Here is an 18794-nt window from a genome sequence, read left to right as displayed (position 1 = left end):
CCCCAAATGACCAGAAAGCTAGGAGTCAGGCGCTTCACCCAAGTCTCCCACATGGCCATCTTCTGCTGCTGGATCAGAAGTGGAGCAGCTGGGACTCGAACCAGCACCCATGTGGGATGCCGGTGTTGCAGACGGCGGCTTCACCCCTTACACTACAACGCCGGCCCCAGTATCGCTTCTTAATCTGCTGACATTTGTAACCCGACTGAGATTACACAAGGGCGCAGCATTACTAGGGAATAACTAAAAATTTCATTTGAAAGGTAGATTAAGAGAGAGACAGAGACAGAGAGTGCTTCCATCTGTGGGTTTACTCCCCAAATGCCTTCAGCAGCCAGGGCTGGGTCAGGACAGAGCTAGGTGCAAGAAATGCCATCCAGGTCTCCCACATGAGTGCTAGAGGCCTGAGTACTTGGGCCACCCTCTGCTGCTTTCCCAGGCACATTAGCAGGGAGCAGGGTCAGAAGAAGAGCAGCCAGGACCCACATGGGTGCTCTGATATGGGATGGCAGCATCTCAGGTGGCGGCTTAATCTTCACTGTGCCATGTTGGCCCCTACCGTTCTCTCTTAAAAATAAAACATTCATTTATAGCAACCTCTGAAGATGCCACACACACACACACAAAAAAACAAAAAACAAAAAAAAAAACCCACAACAAAATCCTTTATACAAAGGCAACACACCAAAAAATCAGTTTTTTATATACTAATAAAGGAAGTTAAGAAAACAATACCATTTACAGTAGCATCAAAAATATAAAATGAATAAGATAGGAAGAGCAAACTTAACTAATCATATGAAACACTTGTACACAAAAAACTACAAGACATTTCTGAAAGAAATTAAGGCACAAATAAATGGGAAGACATCCCATGTTCTTGGATGGGGAGAATTTATCTTGCTTTTTTTAAAAATTTTTTTGACAGGCAGAGTGGACAGTGAGAGAGAGAGACAGAGAGATAGGTCTTCCTTTTGCCACTGGTTCACCCTCCAATGGCCAGCGCTGTGGGGAAATTAGTTACACGAAGCAATTCAAAGATGTTGCCCAAAGGAAGTAAGGTGGGCGGAATCCAAAGTTGTTTACCACTGAAGCTAATTGGCTATGCAACATCAGGGGAGGTAACAAAACTAGTCGCAAGTGTATAGACATATGGCTAGTCCTATAGAAATCGCCCTGTAAAATGACCGTTTAAGTGATTGCTTGGTCCTTAGCCCTGCCCCAATGACTCTGCAGTTTTGTGCTATAAAAGGCTCTGTTACACGAGTTCTTGCTAGACTTGACTCCCCGCTGCGTCTGATTGTCTCTGGGATCAGGAAGCTGGGGAACGGGCGAGCTGCGCACTTACCTTTCCTCGGACCCAGTCCATCCTTGTACGGGTGGACTAAGACCCCTGCACGGCGCGGCCAGCGCGCTTTGGCCGGCGCACCGCGCTGATCCAGGAGCCAGGTGCTTCTCCTGGTCTCCCATGGGGTGCAGGGCCCAAGCACCTGGGCCATCCTCCACTGCACTCCTGGGCCACAGCAGAGAGCTGGACTAGAAGAGGGGCAACTGGGACAGAATCCGGCGCCCCGACCCGGACTAGAATCTGGTGTGCTGGCGCGACAGGTGGAGGATTAGCCTATTGAGCCGCGGCGCCGGCCTATATTGCTTTTTTTTTTTTTTACAGGCAGAGTGGACAGTAAGAGAGAGACAGGGAGAAAGGTCTTCCTTTGCCGTTGGTTCACCCTCCAATGTCCGCCGCGGCCGGCGCACTGCGGCCAGCGCACCGCGCTGATCCGAAGGCAGGAGCCAGGTACTTCTCCTGGTCTCCCATGGGGTGCAGGGCCCAAGTACTTGGGCCATCCTCCACTGTACTCCCTGGCCACAGCAGAGAGCTGGCCTGGAAGAGGGGTAACCGGGACAGAATCCAGTGCCCCAACCGGGACTAGAACCTGGTGTGCCGGCGCCGCAAGGCAGAGGATTAGCCTATTGAGCCACGGCACCAGCCCTATATTGCTTTTTAAAATATTGATTGATTGATTTAAAAGACAGAATGACAGAATCTTCCATCTAATGAATGGTTCACTCCCCCAAATGGCAGTAGCACCCAGGGCTGGTCCAGGTGGAAGCCAGAAGCCTGGAACTCCATCCAGGTCTCCCTTCTGGGTGGCAGGGACCATCTTCCTCTGCCTTCCTCAGGCACAGTAGCAGGGAGCTAGATCAGAAGTAGAGCAGCCAGGACCTGAACCAGTGCTCTGATATGGGATGACCAGGTGGCACGCAGTGTCTTAATCAACTTTGCTGCACCAGAGTGCTGGCCCCTAATTAGTATTGTGAAAGTTTCCATAATACCACAAGCAATATATATAGGCAATTGCTATCAAAATCCTTACTAAGATAGCTTAAAAATGATTTTCCACGTGAAAAAAATTAAAACATTTTTAACACTGACTTTCTCCACACTTTCTGGCATCAATGTCTGCTGGAAGCAAAAGACTTACTTCCCTTTCTTTTACTTCTGTTCTCTGATTATTACTTGTTTGTCCATCCATCCATCCATCCATCCGTGTACTATCCGTATGGATTCACGGACTCCTAAATTCTTCTTTTTAATGGTCTGTCATTCATCCACTGTTTCCGGCGGTCAGTTTGTTTCAGAATTGACTGGTGGGAGCCCCTTCCAGCTGCTTCTGTGTCCATCTTTTTTTTTTTTTAAGATTTATTTATTTACTTAAAGTTGGAGTTAGACACAGAGAGAAGGAGAGGCAGAGAGAGAGGTCTTCCATCCGCTGGTTCACTCCCTAGTTGGCTGCAATGGCCTGAGCTGTTCCAATCTGAAGCCAGGAGTCAGGAGCTTCTTCCGGGTCTTCCACACGGGTGCAGGGGCCCAAGGACTTGGGCCATCTTCTACTGCTTTCCCAGGTCACAGCAGAGAGCTGGGTCGGAGTGGAGCAGCCGAGTCTCAAACTGGCCCCCATAGGGGATGCCGGCGCTGCAGGCCAGGGCGTTAACCCGCTGCTCCACAGCACTGGCCCTTTTGGAACTTTCTAAAATTCTAGACAGAACGAGGAGGGAGGAAGGAATAAAGCAAACAGGAGAAAGGAAATAAAAAATCAGGAGGAAAAAAAAAAGGAAGAGAGAGTAATGGGGAGGCCAACGTAAGGAGCTGGCTGGCGCAGACGCAGCTCATCGGCGCCTCCTGGGGGCTGGCCTGTCCCCTGCCCCAGGGAGCAGAGTTTAGCCCGCGAGAGCCGGCAGTGGGCTCCATGCTGGCCCTGGGGAGCTGATGAGCTTTGTGTTTTGGTGATGACTCTGTGAGTTGCAAACGATGTAAACCCAGCCCGAAGTGGCAAGAGAGGAGAGTGCATCGGCTTAGACGACTGACAAATATGGGAGAGTGCATCGGCTTAGACGACTGACAAATGCGGGATCATTTTCAAGCCAAGCTGGGTCAAAGGGCCCGGACAGATAGCAGAAATCAGTCGTCTCCTTCTGCCTCTCTCTGCTCTCAGCTCTGCCCGGCTCTGCTCTGTGTTGGTTTAGTTCTTGTTCCGCCTCTTCTCCCAGGATGCAGAGGCGCAGCTGGCTGTTCCAGATTGTTCTAGATTAATCTTAGTCATTCAGCAGCTCCGGCCTCTTTCCCGAGGACTATGACAAACATCTCAGAAGTGGCCCTGACTGGCCCACGCCTGAACCAATCCCGGTGCCTGGGAGGGGCAGGTGTCTCATTGGCCAGGCCTGGGCTCTGAGCTCCCCTCCGGGGCTGAGGCTGGAGAGGAAGCCTCCCCCTGAACACATGAGTTGGAACACAGGAGTTTCTACTCCCGCCTCTACCAGAGTTGGAGCGCCTCTGACCCTCCCGTGTCACTTCAGCAGGAGCGAAGGGACAAGAACAGCCCCCAGCACCTCGCCTGGGCGGGTGGTGGCTGGCTCTCCTGCCTGCCCCGCAGGTGCGGCTGGGACATGTCAATCATGGCAAGGCATTACGTCATGGCAGATGGCAATCGAAGGCGCTGTCAGTGGGAGCTGACAGGAGAGCTGTGGCAATCTGCTTATCTGGATGCCACCCTCGCTGAGTAAAGGGTCATTATCAGGATTGTTCAGCCAGGTTTGCGGCAACCGCCAAGTCTGCCGGTTATCCATTACATCACCCCCGTGTTAGTCAGCTGCACGCGCACCGAGCCTCAAAGGGGCCCTCACGGCCGCTCCATCCCCTCCCCCTCCCTCCCCTTGCAGCCCAGTGGTGAGAAGTTACACGAGGTCAACCTCCGATGAGGCCTCGTCTGTGCCCAGGGTCCCTTCTGTGAGTTCACTGCACCAGCTGGAGCGGAGCTACCCGGCACAGCCAGCTTGGGGTGCTCCTACCAACATGGGGATCCAGGTGCCAGGACAGGACAAGCTCTTGCATTAACCAGTTCAATGTCAGCTCTGGCTTCCACAACGGCTGTCTGCTCCCCACGCATCTCGCCAAGGACGAGGTGTCCACGGATGGGTGGGAGCAGGCACCTGCCAGAAATCCAAAGACGCCCCCCACCCCCCAAAGTGTGCCGCGGCTGGCGTGGGTGCCAGCCTCGGTCTCCGCCCTCGGCACACCCCTCGGGCACCTCCTCGCCCAACAAGCCCACACCTGCAGCTCAAACAGAGAGTTCACCCGACACGGCTACCTTCCCATGCAAAACCCAACCAAATTGATGGTGCGGGCTGTGGGAAAGAGGCAGGAAGAGGGAGTGTGGTTACCAAGGTGGGTTCAAAGGCGTGGGCTTCCTCCTGACCACCGTGCAATAATAACGTGCAGAGCCGACACGTCCCGAACTTGAAGGCAGGCCTGGCCGGAGGAGATCAAGGCTTGTGGGGAAGCGAGAAGGGCTCTTTAACCTACTTACTGATTCCTTTTTATTAAAACCGCATTTCAAATTCCAGCTCTGTCCTATTCTAGAACATGTTTCATATCCAGATGCAGTCCCCACCCCAGCTGCGCTCCAGAAAAGTGGCATCCTTGGGACGTGTTGCACCAAAAGGGTCTCAGCCCAGCCACGGCCTTAGGTTCTGGGGGGGCCGGAAGTTCCTCCTTGTTCTGATGCCCAGAGGCCAGGAAAGCGAGAGTCCCGTGGAGCCGGAAGAAATTTTGGAGAGTGTCTGGACGAACTTCTGATTTCCCAGAGCAGTGGGGGAGCCTAGGCAGAGATGTGGAGCCCGAGCTTTGTTCTCCCAGGCTGCTGTCACGGGATGTCACGGACCTGGTCGCCTCCCATGTCCAAAACCAAGGTGTGGGGCTAGGAGGCCTCTCTGTGGCTGGGGGCCCTTCGTGTGTGTGTGTGTGTGTGTGTGTGTGTGTCTGCATTTCCCCCTGTTCCAGGGACAGCCATCATCCCTGGCCAGGGCCGACCCTGTAAAGACTCCCTGTCCTGATAAAGTCACCTTTGGGAATGCTGAACTCCTGGGGTGGGGTGTATGTTCTAGGGGCGACATGGTGGCCTCCGGAGCGTTCTGATTCCACCCACCCCCCTTGCGCTGTGGCTCTCGCAGGTCCTGACACCTCGAGTTTTCCTGTCAACCCTTCCTGTGCCTGGGCACCTGTGACACTCTCCCACCCATGGCCCATGGGGACCTCTGGAAATTTGCCCTCTTCCAAGAGCTCAGGGCCAGTGGCCCTGGGAGGTAGGAAGGCGTCCCCCCAGGGAACAGAGTATTCCAGGCTTCAGCTCTTCCTGGCCTGATTCTGAGCCGGCGGACGGGGGCCACGGCCTTGGTGTTCCGGGAGGCTGGGGAGCAGCAGGTAACCAGGCACTGCCTCTCCTTGGTGCTTCAGGTTATTCTAATTGAAAGGAGTGTCCTCACCCTGGGGTGGCCTGTCTGGTACTCTCTGTCTCTCTCTTCCCCCCAGGTACCTAGGGCCCAGGTGCTTTGGGCATCTTGAAATAGTACCCGGAGCAGTGGTCCCAGACGTTGGCCTTTGCCTACGGGGACACACCGTAGGTTAACCACAGCCTCTGTGCATGGGAGTGATAGGGGCTCGGCCCCCACCCCCTTTCCCAGTCCCTAACAAGGAAAAACCGGCCAGTGCTGAGACTTCCAGCTGCTCCACTGCCCGCCCCCGCCCCCGCCCCGGAGCCCTTCCCCCGCCCCAGCTCCTCTGAGCTCAGTTCCTGCCTCATCTTCTTCCTGCTAATTAACGTGAAGCACCCGTTTCGGAGAGGTGCCCAGCTATTTATTTCAGAACAGGCAAGTCTGAACACAGCTGCACCACCCCAGCAGGAGGAAGAAGTCATGACGGAGGGCTTGGCCCTGTGGACCACGGCCCTGGGTACTGGGGCTCAGGCACCCCGGGGTAGGGGAAAGAAGGGTGTGCGTGTGTGGGAGCGCCCCCTGGAGGCCGGGGAGTGGCTCTTCGCGCGCCTTTCCGTAGCTGTCACCCCCTCCCCCAGAGGACGCCATTAGACATGCTGTCCTTCTCGGCTGCTGCAGGTTTTCAGAGCCCCCTGACTGGTGAGAAGGTTCTCAGGGAGTTTTATCTCCGCAAGGCAAGCAGACTTCAAAATTGGAGCCAGGGAGAGAAGCGGGCGGCACAAGGGACCCTGGGGAACCCTGGGGAAGGACTTCACTCGCTCAGGGATCTTGCTCAGGGAGAGCCGCGCTCTGTGGCCACTGGGCGGAGATGTCACGCTGGGGTCACCGCAGTCACTGCCAGCTCCCGCCGAGGACAAGGGGCCAGTTTGCGGTCAGGGAGCCCAAGGCGAGAGGCTGGGCTCGGGGCAGGCTCTGTACTCATCTTGTAAAATCAGTCTTCGGCCGGTGGATGAAGCAAGTTTTAAATGAGAGGGAACCTGACAGACGGGCTCAGCGTATTTTTTTTTCTCTTGTGTTTCAGAACATTAATAGAAAATAAAAATCAGAGCGTCTTGGGCATTTTTTCCTCCCAAGGATTCTCACGGAGGTACCACGTGGGAGCCCAGGAGTCTGTTTCTTAGGCTGAGGTCGTGCTCTGGGCTCTGTGAGTTGGACGCTGTTGCAGACCATGGGGCTCAGCACCCCACACTGGGGCAACAGAGAGGAGGAGGCCCGCAGGCCGTGCAAGGGCCGGCTTCTCCAGGCTTCTCCAGGTCTTACCAAACGGCCCCTCCGTGCAAGGGATTTGCACCAGAGGCCAAGATTTATGGCAAGCGGCCACCAGATGGCGCTTCGGCTCTCCTGGAGCCACTACCCTCGCACCCTTTGTTCTCTTGGCTGAAGCAAGCGGTCACTCCCAGGAAAAAGCGGTGCGACCCAAGGAGCCGCAAGTGCTGTTTGTTCATCCAGACCGGAGTGCAAATTCCCAGGCTGGGGCGCACAGCCCCCGACCCGGGGCCCACAGAGATGCCTGCGTTTTCACACAGCGGGATGTCCCATAAGCTCCCAGCTTGCTGGGGAGCCTGACTCAGCGCTAATGACCCCCACGCAGCCTGCTGATGCCGGTCCCCAGCTGACTTCCAGCTCTCAGCGAGTCGGGGTGACCTAGCTCCGGGGGGGAGGGTAACCCCTCCGTGGAATCATCTCCACAGATCACACCGCTTGCTAAGGCAGTCAAATTTCTAAAAGACTTCCAGAGCCATTCTTCACTTTCACGGTGGTTAACAGGCGCTTCCGCTGGAAAACCCAGCCACAAACGGGCACCGTGAGCTTCCCAGCTGCCTTCTCTAGCATTTTCCACTGCTTTCCCCAGAGATCCAGTTCGCCAGGATTGCGGATCTCACTTCTCCCCCCACAGGGCTCTAAGGAAACAGAACTGCCTGATGCGCTCTCCCCAGCGATGCTCCGGAATCTGGAGACTGGGGTGTGCAGCTAGGAAAGAGGCAGTAGTGCTGATCTGAGAACCGGGGTCCCCGTACCTTCCCGAGAGGGTCCCCTTCACCATGGGAGACTCGGGGTGTGTGTGCACGTGCACACACACACACACACACACTCGGGCAGGCACTGACCGCGAAGAATCCTCGTCCCCGCCTCTCCTCTTCCACTCCCTGGGTCCCCAGCCATCAGTGCGCATCTCCACCCTCCAGCGGGAAGAGGCAGGCCATGGGGGGCGGGGGGGGGGCAGGGGGCGGGGTGTTCTTGATTCTACCAGCCAGGAAAGTCGGCACACCGGAGCCGTTCCTGTCCCTCTCACTGCCCGGGGGTGGGGGTGGGGTACTGTTGGAGCACACACGGTCGGAGCACACACACGGTCGGACCTCCAGTGCTTCTGTGACTTACTCGTGGTCTTCCCGGAGGTGCCATTTGAAGACTCGAAAGGCAGGGAGTGGATTCAGTGGAATCCACAGAGGGTAGGGGTCCGCGGCCTCACGGGGGGTCTCAGAGAGTGGGATTGGTGTGCGATTCTCTCCCTGCACCGCAGGCTGGCGATGCATCTACTTCATCTCCATTCACTGTGAGTGCAGCTGCTAACAGGCAGGGTCTCGGGTCCCAGCCAGCAGCCGCTCCGTAGCTGCTGGAAATATCGTGCCCTCTGGGGTCAGGGCAATTGGGTAAACGCTTGGCTCTTCCCCATGGGAGCTGTGGGTCTCTGCACCAATTACCACTGGGAATGAGTTTCCGCTCCATTCCCACGCCACAGTCGTTGTGGGCTGAGAGGGAAACAGAGCCCTTCACCCCTCAGCCCACACGGGCCGCAGCCCTGAAGGCACAGCTGGCCGCGCGCCACCTGGCGGCAGATGAAGGTAAAGCAGTGTCCCGAGGAGACCAAGCACTGGCTGGGAGCAAGGATTTATAATCATGCCCTCTGATTTTTCAGTGGAGGAAATTCAGGTTTGGAGAGGCTGACAGGCTCGTCCGAGTTCTCACAGTGGTGGAGTCTGGTGGTTAAGAACAAGCGTCCTGGCGTCTTTGTGTCTGAATCCCGCCTTGGCAGTCAGGAGCCACTGTAACCTTGGGCAAATTACGTAAGCTCTCAGTAATCGGGTTTCTTATCTATCAGATCAGGGATGTTAAGAAGATTAAATTAGGCGGTGCATGTGGAAGCGCTTAGCGCTGGCCTGACCCCTGGAAGAAATGCGTCTCTGAGAGGCCTCTCTGGTCATCTCGCAGCTGGCCAGCCATGCTGGTGACTCCGCTGGCCAGCAGTGGGTGACACTCTCCAGTGTCTCATTGCACTCCCAAAGTGGCAGCAAGGCAGGATCCTGAAGACCCCTGAAGACACCAGAGGCTGCTCTTGACCTTTTGGAGAGAACGTCTGGCTGAGGTTAACCAGTAAAGGAAGCGGGGGAAGCAACCTCTGGGTGCCCACGGAGCTCCAATTCATTGCCGCGGAGTCCATGTCTGGACTCAAAACCACTGGGAGCCACTGCTGCAGACACTTCTCTGGCTTCTTCAGCTGCCTGAAAACAGCAGGCGATGGCCCAAGTGCTTGGGCCCCTGCACCCACGTGGAGACCCTGAGGAAGCTCCTGGCTTTGGCCTGGCCTAGCCTGGCTGCTGTGGCCATTTGGGGAATGAACTAGCAGGTGGACGGTCCCTCTCCCTCTCTCTCTTTCTCACTCTCACTTTCGCTCTCATTCTCGCTCTTGCTTTCCCTCTCATAACTCTGCCTTTCAAATAAATAAAATCTTTTTTTAAAAGAAATAGAACTGAGTAAGTAGCCTAGCAGTTGAGACACCCACATCCGACACTGTGGTCCCTGGGTTCTATGCCCCACTGTGGCTCCTGGCTCCAATGCCCCACTGTGGCTCCTGGCCCCAATGCCCCACTGTGGCTCCTGGCCCCAGCTTCCTGCCAGTGCAGCCCCTGGGAGGCAGCAGTGAAAGCCTGAGTGACTGAGTTCCTTCCACCTGCGTGGGAGACTTTCACTGAGTTCCACGCTCCCAGCTTTCTCCCAGTCCTGGGACTGCAGGCGTCTGGGGAATGAACTAGCAGATGGGAGTGCTCTGTCTTACCCTCTCTCCCCATTTTTCCCTCTGTCTCTTTCTCTCTGCCTCTCAATAAGTATTCTTTTTTTTTTTTTTTAAGTAGAACCTAGCTTGAATCTTGCAATAAACCAGGCAGACAAGGTGGGGGGAGGCGGGGGAGAAATGAGTGCCCTCGCTTTGTCCACCTTCCCTCTCATTGGCTAAGGAGGGCTTCTGAGGCCGGGACCCAGGTCGGAGGCAGGGGGTCCGGAGCCCGAGGCAGGCAGCCAGTAAGTGGATGGCACCCCCCAGGGCCCAGAGCAGGACAGCACAGGGCTCTGGGGGAGGAAGTGGGGAGGTGTGAGCATGGCCACTGGCTTGGGTTCTTTATACCTCTGCCTGTCTCATCTGACTTTGTAACAGGTTCTTTGCCAGGATTGTGTTTGCTCCAGACTACAGAATAACCTGGTTCTTTCCCCCTCGGCTCTCTGAAGGCCCTTCTTCTACTCTTGCTCCTCTTTCTGTGGTGGCTGCTACTCAGCATCCAACATGAGTGGGATTATTGTGGAAGCACACAGAGGATAAGTGCATATTTCTAGAACATTCTCCACCCTACCCCATCACCCAACCTCAGGGTGTCCTATGGAGCACCCTGTCTATGGAGAAAGAGAAAACAGGATGGAATGGGAGACCCAGAGCGGGGAAGGAGCTGGCCCCGTGGTGTCCACTCCTGGGGGAGCTATCCTAGCCATGACCTGCACTGCCGCCTGGCCATGGAGCCACTCACTTAACCCATCAGTGTTTATTATTGTTGACTTATTTGAAGATTTAGTTATTTGAAAGAGCTATAGTGAGGGGGAGAGAGAGATTGTCCAGGTGCTGGTTCACCTACCAAATGGCTGCAATGACCAGGGGCCAGGCTGGGCCAGGCCAAAGCCGGGAGCCAGGAGCTACCACACTTGGGCCATCTTCCTTTGCTCTTCCCAGACCATTAGTAGGGAGCTGGATTGGAAGTGGAGCAGCTGGGACTCAAACTGGTGCCCATATGGGATTCCAGCGTTGAAGATGGCAGCTTTACCCTCTGTCCCACAACGCCGGCCCCCATTAATATCTATTGTATATGTGATTGGTGCAGGCACCACACCTCGTACTGGTGGGCATGCATGCCTTGCTGACGGCGATCTCACAGTCCATGTCACCTCAGCTCACCCCACAATGAGACAGCCCCCTCTCCCATGACAGTGCCACACCTGCGGCACAGCGAGAGCCCACAGGAGGGCCCTGGGCTGTGGGGAAGGCAGAGAGACGCAACAGCAGCCTTTGAGGGCATTTTCTTGGCAACACGAAGAACGTGGACATGGGCCAGAATGAAATGCAGAAGCAGCACCCCGGGGTCAGCTCTGACATATGACATTGACCTAGCAGGGCTCTCCAGAAAGGTCATGGAAATACATGTGGTGAAAAAACTGATGCGTGGATTTCCCATTCATAAGCTCACCTTTTACCTCCATTTCCCGTGAACTTTTTAAAGGATCTACACTCTACGTGGGCACCAGCGCGGGTCATTTCCTTTATCACCTTCGTCTTCCGTTAGGTGACTTTCTTTTCAAGTTCTTCCCATGAGTTGGTGTGGGACAGCCAAAATTCAAACGTGTTCCACACACCGACTCCATAAGCTCCCCTGGCCGATCGGCGCTGAGCTGAGCCCCGGGCTCGAATCCTGGAGACCGGACGTAGTGGGGGGTGGCGATGCTGATCGGTTTCCTTTGGGAGCTTCTTCCCAGATGGGATGGGACGTCTCGGGTGGGCAGTGTGGGAGCCAGTCACACTCTGGATTCAGAGGGCTTCTCCCACCTGTGAGCTGGGAAACGGAGGTAGGATCAGCTTGTTTTGAATTCATTTCTATTCCACTTATAAATGGTAAGGGTGAAGCACGTAGCTGAGAGTTTTCATAGTTCATGCTTTAAAAACGCTAACTGTTCATTAAGTAGCTTAATGCAATAGTAAATTTCTTTGCAGGAAGTGTACAACAGATAAAACCATTGAAGAACAATTAATTAGCATATAAATACAGCATGCTTTTTTTAAAGTGTGTTTAACTGTGCTGGAAGATTGTGCTTTTTTTTTAAGTAAATGTTCTTTTTTAAAAAATTATTTATTTATTTGAACATCAGAGTTACAGAAAGAGAGATAGAAAGAGAGATTTTGCATGCCCTAGTTCACTCCCCAAATGGCCACAATGGCCAGAGCTGGCCTGATCCAAAGCCAGGAACCAGGAGCTTCTTCTGGGTCTCCCACGTGGGTGCAGCAGCCCAAGTACTTGGGCCATCTTCTGTTGCTTTCTCACACACATGAGCAGGAAGCTGGATAGAAAGTGGAGCAGCTGGGATTCAAATAGGTGCACATTTGGGATGCCGGTACTGCAGGCAGCAGCTTCACCCTCTACACCACAGTGCCGGTCCCCCAAGATTGTAGTTTTAAAGCAATTCCAACTACATTTGCACGGGATAACTGTAATAAAAGCAATTGTAATGGATCAGCATTGTGGCATAGTGGGTTCATGCTGGCATCCCGTATCAAGTCCTGGCTGCACAGCTTCTGAACCAGTTCCCTCTTAATGTGCCTACAAAAGCAGAGGAAGATGGCCCAAGTGCTTGGGCTCCTGCACCCACACAGGAGACCCAGATGGAGGGCCGGCTCAGCCCTAGCCGTTGTGGCTACTTGGGGAGTGAATGAGCAAATGTTCTCTTTTTCTCTGTCTCTCCCTCTTCTGTCTCTATCTCTCTCTGTAAATCTGCTTTCAAATAATATATACACGGATCTTTTTAAAAAATAAAAGCAATTGCAATACCAAATGCCTTTGAAATGAGAATGTTTGTGCTTTTAAGAATGTGTCTACAAGGGTCAGTATTGTGGTGTAGCAGGTCAAACTGCTGGCTATGACACCAGCATCCCATATAGGTGTCAGTTCACGTCCCAGCTACTCCACTTCCGATCCAGCTCCCTGCTAATGGCCTGGGAAAGCAGCAGAAGATGGCCCAGGTCCTTGGGCTCCTGCACCCATGTGGGAGACTCAGATGAAGCTCCTTCCTTCTGCCTGGTCTGGCTGTGGCCATTGCAGCCACCTGGGGAGTGGACCAACAAATGGAAGATCTCTTTGGAAGAGATCTGGAAGGGCTTGCCCACAGCCCTGGCTCCATGCAGGATGCAAAACCTGGTTCAGACCTGGTCCCTAGCACCCTGCAGGAGGGAATGCAACATGCTGCGATGCAGGTGGGCACACAAGTGCAGGTGCACAGAGCAGCTGCTACGTGGGATCCCAGTGGGAAGGGAACCCGCAGAATGAGGCATTTCCAACCTTACCCGCTACGCCGCAGTGCCCGCTCCAACAGGCAGAGTCTTAACTTGCTTTTGGTTTTCTTACATGAGAAGGCTGCTCCTTCAGGTTCTAGCCTTTGTGGATACACTGCAATTTCCCCGATTGTAGCCATTTGTATTTGTATCTGAGTCGTCCTGGGAGCCTTGCTGAACTAGAGAGTCTTTGCCTCCCAGTGCACTTAAGTCAGCCAGGCTCAGTAAAGAGAGAGAAAGCACAGAGCAGACCTATGCAGGGGGAAGACTTCTGGTGCTGCCTTAAATGCAAACTGCAGGAGAGATACAAAAGCGGTTTCAAAAGAACTTCAGAATGAGTCATTTTGCCTCTGTTCTCCATTTGTTTAGCCGGCATCCCACATGGGCACAGGTTCCAGTCCCGGCTGCTCCACTTCCAATCCAGCTCTCTGCTATGTCCTGGGAAAGCAGGAGAACATGGCCCACATGGGAGACTCGGAAGAAGCTCCTGGCTCCTGGCTTTGGATCAGCACAGCTCTGGCCCTTGCAGCCATCTGGGGAGTGAACCAGTGGTTGGAAGACCTCTCTCTCTCTGCCTCTACCTCTCTGTAACTCTGTCTTTCAAATAAATAAATAAATAAATAAATCTTTTAAAATTATTTGGAAAGAGAAAGAGAGAGAGAGGGCTGGGCCAGGCTGAAGCCAGGAGCCAGGAGCTTCTTCCAGGTCTCTCACGTGGGTGCAGGGGCCCAAGCATTCTGGCCATTTTCAGCTGATTTCTCAGGCCATTAGAAGGGAACTGGATCAGAAGTGGAGCAGCTAGGACTCTAAGGACTCCAACTGGCACCCATATGGGATGAAGGCATAGCAGGAAGCAGTTTTACCCGCTATGCCACAACGACAGCCCCTGTGAGTTGCTTCTTCATGGGCTGTGCCAATTTTCCTGCGGGGTCACCTCTCCCTTACTGATGTGCGGGTATCCCAGGCATGTGCTGGACACTGTTGTCACGTCGGTTGCACATCAGGGGATGGTGCTCTACTCACATTTTTCAAATGAGAGACAAGAACACGTTTTATGAACTGCTGGCTGTCGGGTTTCAGCCCAACTGTCAGGAAGGTTCTGAAACAGGTCATTAAGTGGGTGATGCGTGACCCTTGAGAAGGGAAGTCAAGTTCATGGGAAGGGACCTAGTTACAAAAAACAACTCACGCTGGACCCTCGGTGTTGGTAGGGTTTGGCCAAGCACTGCCATTTGGACATGACGTGGGACTCAGGAGCTACCAGGCCAGGTGCATCATCTCACAGCAGCATCGTCATCCCCACCCTACAGCATGGAGAGTGAGGCCCCAAGTCGCTCATCAGAGCAGAGGCCTAGGAGAGCGGGCGTGCTGGGGTATCTGTGCCAGGATTTCAGCCAGGCCTTGGACCTCAGCCTCGTGGAGCATCGTGAACTGAACGGCAGACGTTAGCTACATGCAGCTGGAGGCCTACAGGAATTCCCTGGAGACCTGCACCTGGGGCTCTCTGACTTCAGCCCATTCGCTGAGTCCATCCGTGTCTTTTAGCAGGGCAGAGACAATAAGCAAACTGGATCTGTAAGTGCCTTGGAACAGAAGACGGTTAGGAAAATCTAACCAAATGCAATCTTAACCAATGCATCTGAACCAAATGCAAACCCCTGAGGATACATGGAAGGCACTTGGTCCAAGTCTCCCCCTCCACACCTTCCCTGGGTCCAAAGGCCCAAGCTGGGAGAGGGTGAGAGGGACAGTCCCAGGGGCTCCAAGGAGGGGGTGGGGCATCCTGTTGTGGTGGGGACAGAGCGGGAGGAGCCAGAGACGGAATCTAAACCCAAGGAAGCAGGAAGGGGCAGCGGCAGGGCCCGGGAGGGCACGCAAAGCCTGGGACCAGGAGGACATGGAGTTGCTGGGGAGGAGCAGGTCCAGGCTGGGAGGAGGTGAGGACTGGTGGGTCACTCCTCGCACCCGACAGGATCTGCCCTCATCTAGGGGCCCACTCCTCGGGCACACGGTAGGGAAAACCCACAGAGCCAGGTTGGGTGGGGTACGCCCCACGGTCGTGGTGCCCATGGATCCTCCAACTGTCAGAGGGATGATTCAGGACCCAGCTCAACCTAGCAGGGGTGGGAAGGGCAGGCCGCAAGAGGCAAAGGCAAAACCAGACATGGCGAGCGTCAGAAACCACGAGCGTCTCTCGAAATATTCCTCACGGCGGGGGGCGGGGGAGTGTTTGAGAAGCATGTTGGGTCGGATTCGCTTTCTTGTCTTCGGATCATGATAATGACAGACATTCATCATCGCTTTCGGAAAATACATGAAAACAAAGGAGAAAATTAAAATTTCCCATATTTGATTTTTTAAAGAGCTATTTTATTTATTTGAGAGGCAGAGTTTCAGGCAGAGAGGGAGAGACAGAGGTCTTCCATGCGGTGGTTCACTTCCCAAATGGCCTCAATGGCCAGAGCTGATCTGAAGTCTGGGCCAATCCAAAGCCAGGAGCCAGAAGCTTCCTTCAAGTCTCCCATGTGGGTCCACTATGGGCCTATATGGGACCCCAGGGGCCCAAGCACCTGGGCCATCTTCCACTGCTGTCCAGGCATACCAGCAGGGAGCGGGACTGGAAGTGGAACAGCCCAGACTTGGACCAGCACCCATATGGGATTCCGGCACTGCAGGCGGGGCTTAGCCTGCTACACCACAGCCAGTGCTGGCCCTCAATTTCCCATATTTCTGTCCGCAGCATACCTTCTCCTTGTCTGTTCTGCCAGATCGGGACCCTATCGTATGTGTCTGTGCATTTAGCTCTCTGCTGTGTTCTACCTTTTTCTGTCCTCCCTGTGTCCTACATGGAAGCCCCACCCCCAAGGCATGAGGAGGTGGGGCCTCTGAGAGGCCATCGGAGCCCTCATGAGTGAGACGAGTGCCCTCACAAGTCCCCCGGAGGAGTTCCTGCACCCTTGTGTCCTCTGAGGCCACAGAGGGAGGTGCCATCTGCCAGCCAGGACGCCCTGGGCAGCAGAGTCTGCTGGGCCTTGAGTGTGGCCTTCTTGGCTGCAGAGCTGTGAGCAAGAGGCCGCTGTTACCCATCAGCCCCTGGGTCCACGGTGCTCTGTTACCTGAGCCCGTGCAGACACTACCTCCGCAAGCTTTGCCTCATTCCTCAACCATGTGACGGAGTCACTGCACAACATCCCGACACAGCAATGCATCATAATTTATGGAAGAGACCCCGACCCTTAGACGCACACGGATATAAATCCCGAGATACAATCTGGGCATTAATCTTGACAAATATGCTGCACGCCTTCTGCTGTGCCCCGGGGGCGTCACTGTCAGAAGCCATAAAGCCAGCTGCACCAGAGACAGCAGCTCGCAGGTGTGTGTGCTGCCTGGCGGGGCAGGGGGTGGGGAGGTGGCAGGGGGCGGAGACCCTCAGCTGGCACACGGGGTGACCCCAATGCCTGTGTGGAGCAGCACAGCCCCTAATCCTGCCCACCGCCCTCTCTGAACCCAGGACTGCACCTAACAGGGCTCGAGCACCTGTCCACGAGGTCTCCAGAGAGGTGCAAGCCTCAAGGCCCCGTCCCCTCCCTCGCCCCGGCTCTGTATGGTCAGCAGAGGCCACGTTCAATCTCCCCTCAGCCAGCTCCCTTCACGGCTGCTGGGACTGCCACTTCTAAGCTCGCTCTCTCTCTCTCTCTCGCTTTCCCTCTCATTCTTTTGAAAGGCAGAGTTAGAGAGGAGAGGGAAGGGAGAGAGGGAGGGAAGGAGAGAGAGAGAGAGGGAATCTTCCATCCACTGGTTTGCTCCCCAAATGGCCACAATGGTTGGGGCTGGGTCATGCCAAGCCAGGAACTTCTTCCAGGTCTCCCACGTGGGTACAGGGACCCAAGCACTCGGGGTATCTCCCGCTGCCCTCCCAGGCACATTAACAGGGAGCTAGCTGGATGGGAAGTGGAACAGCCAGAACTCAAACCAGCACCCATATGGGATGGGGTTTTTGTAGGGGAAGCTTTACCTGCTATGCCACAGCGCTGGCCCCTCCCTCTCCCTTTAATACCAGAGCTGTGCCGTCCCACCCGTCATGTCCCAGCTTTGCTCCTCACTGTCCTTAACCAACCCCTTCAACAGCTCTGGTCTGCTCAGCACTTTCAGAGATTTTTACAACCTCAGGGAGGAGCAGCCAATGCCACAGCTTCAGGTTCCTCTATTCATGTCTCAGGGACGCTGTCGCAAATTACTCCAAACTAGTGGCTTAAGATAGCAGAAAAGTGGGGCGGGCGTCTGACACAGTGGTTGGAACACTGGTTGGATGCTAGAGGGGAGGGGAGGGGAGAGAGAAAAGAAGAGAGAGCGAGAGAGAGGAAGAGAGAGAGATGGGAGAGAAAAAAAATTGCCCTGCCCCAAGATTTCAGAAAGTATTCTCTGTCGGTTCTGGAAGCTAGGCATCCATAATGAAGGCATGGGCAGGACCACAGTCCTCCTGGAGACCCCAGGCGCTCCTAGGCTGGGGCTGTGCAATTGCAGCGTCCTGAGAACGGGGGCCTGTGAGGGCCCTCCTGTGCTCTGTGACTCACACCTGGAGCAGCGCCCCCTGCGTTGTCAGCTCCGAAAGTCTGCTCAAAGCAGCAGCACTTGCCTCCCCCGGTTAAGTGTGTTCTCCTGCACCACCAATCCCGCTCCTCTGGCTCACCCTCACCACTCACACACGTGCTAAGCCGCCCATCATTCAATAACAGCGTATTTCTAGAACTCCCTGGGCTCTAGGCTTCTCCCCTCCTTTCTCCGCTCTGCTTCATTGCAAAACTTCTCCAGCAGGGGGCGGACAACGCGCTGGTATCGCTGCTTCTCCATCCGCTCTTCAAGCCCCTCCAACCCGGCTTCTGTCTGCACCTCTGCTCTGCAACTCCTTTGGTCAAGGCCATGGGTGACCGCCACGTTGTCCAGCCTCACCTGATAGAATCATCCTAGGAGAAGTCGCCCAGTGGCCGCTTGGATCCTCTGCTCTCGATGGAGTTCATAATTCTCTCTCCAGAGAGGAGGGGAGGGGAGGGGAGGGGAGGGGAGGGAAGGGCTCTCTCCCCAGTGTTACCGTCCTGCCCCCGCCCGCCACCGCTGGAATGCACACTGGAAACTGCGCTTCCCTTGCTAACACAGGTCATCTATTTTCACTCTGGCCCCTGCCCCGGGGTGTGTGTGTGTGTGTGTGTGTGTGTGTGTGTGTGTTTTCCATGCACCTAGGTGTGCAGCCTTGCCTGGCTACTGCTTCACCAGCAGTAGCCGGGTCTCCTTTTCTCCCCAGCTCTGTTTTATCCTCAAAGAAAAAACCAAGGCAGGCATTTAATGAAAAAGGCAGCCACGATGTGGAAGCTGGTTTTTTTTCGGAGTGTGGCCTGCAGGCCCTCTGCGCCGGCAACCTGAAGTGCCTATAAAAAGTAACTCCAAGGAGCTGGCATTGTGGCACAGCGGGTTAAGCCATTTCCAGAGATGCTAGCATCATATATATATAGATATCTATATCTATCTATCTATCTATATATATATATAGGCCAGGCAGAGTTAGACAGTGAGAGAGACAGAGGGAGAGTTATAGACAGTGAGAGAGACA

This window comes from Oryctolagus cuniculus, chromosome 8 (assembly GCF_964237555.1).
Source record: "Oryctolagus cuniculus chromosome 8, mOryCun1.1, whole genome shotgun sequence".
Lineage (NCBI taxonomy): Eukaryota > Metazoa > Chordata > Mammalia > Lagomorpha > Leporidae > Oryctolagus > Oryctolagus cuniculus.
This window is presented reverse-complemented; position numbering follows the sequence as displayed.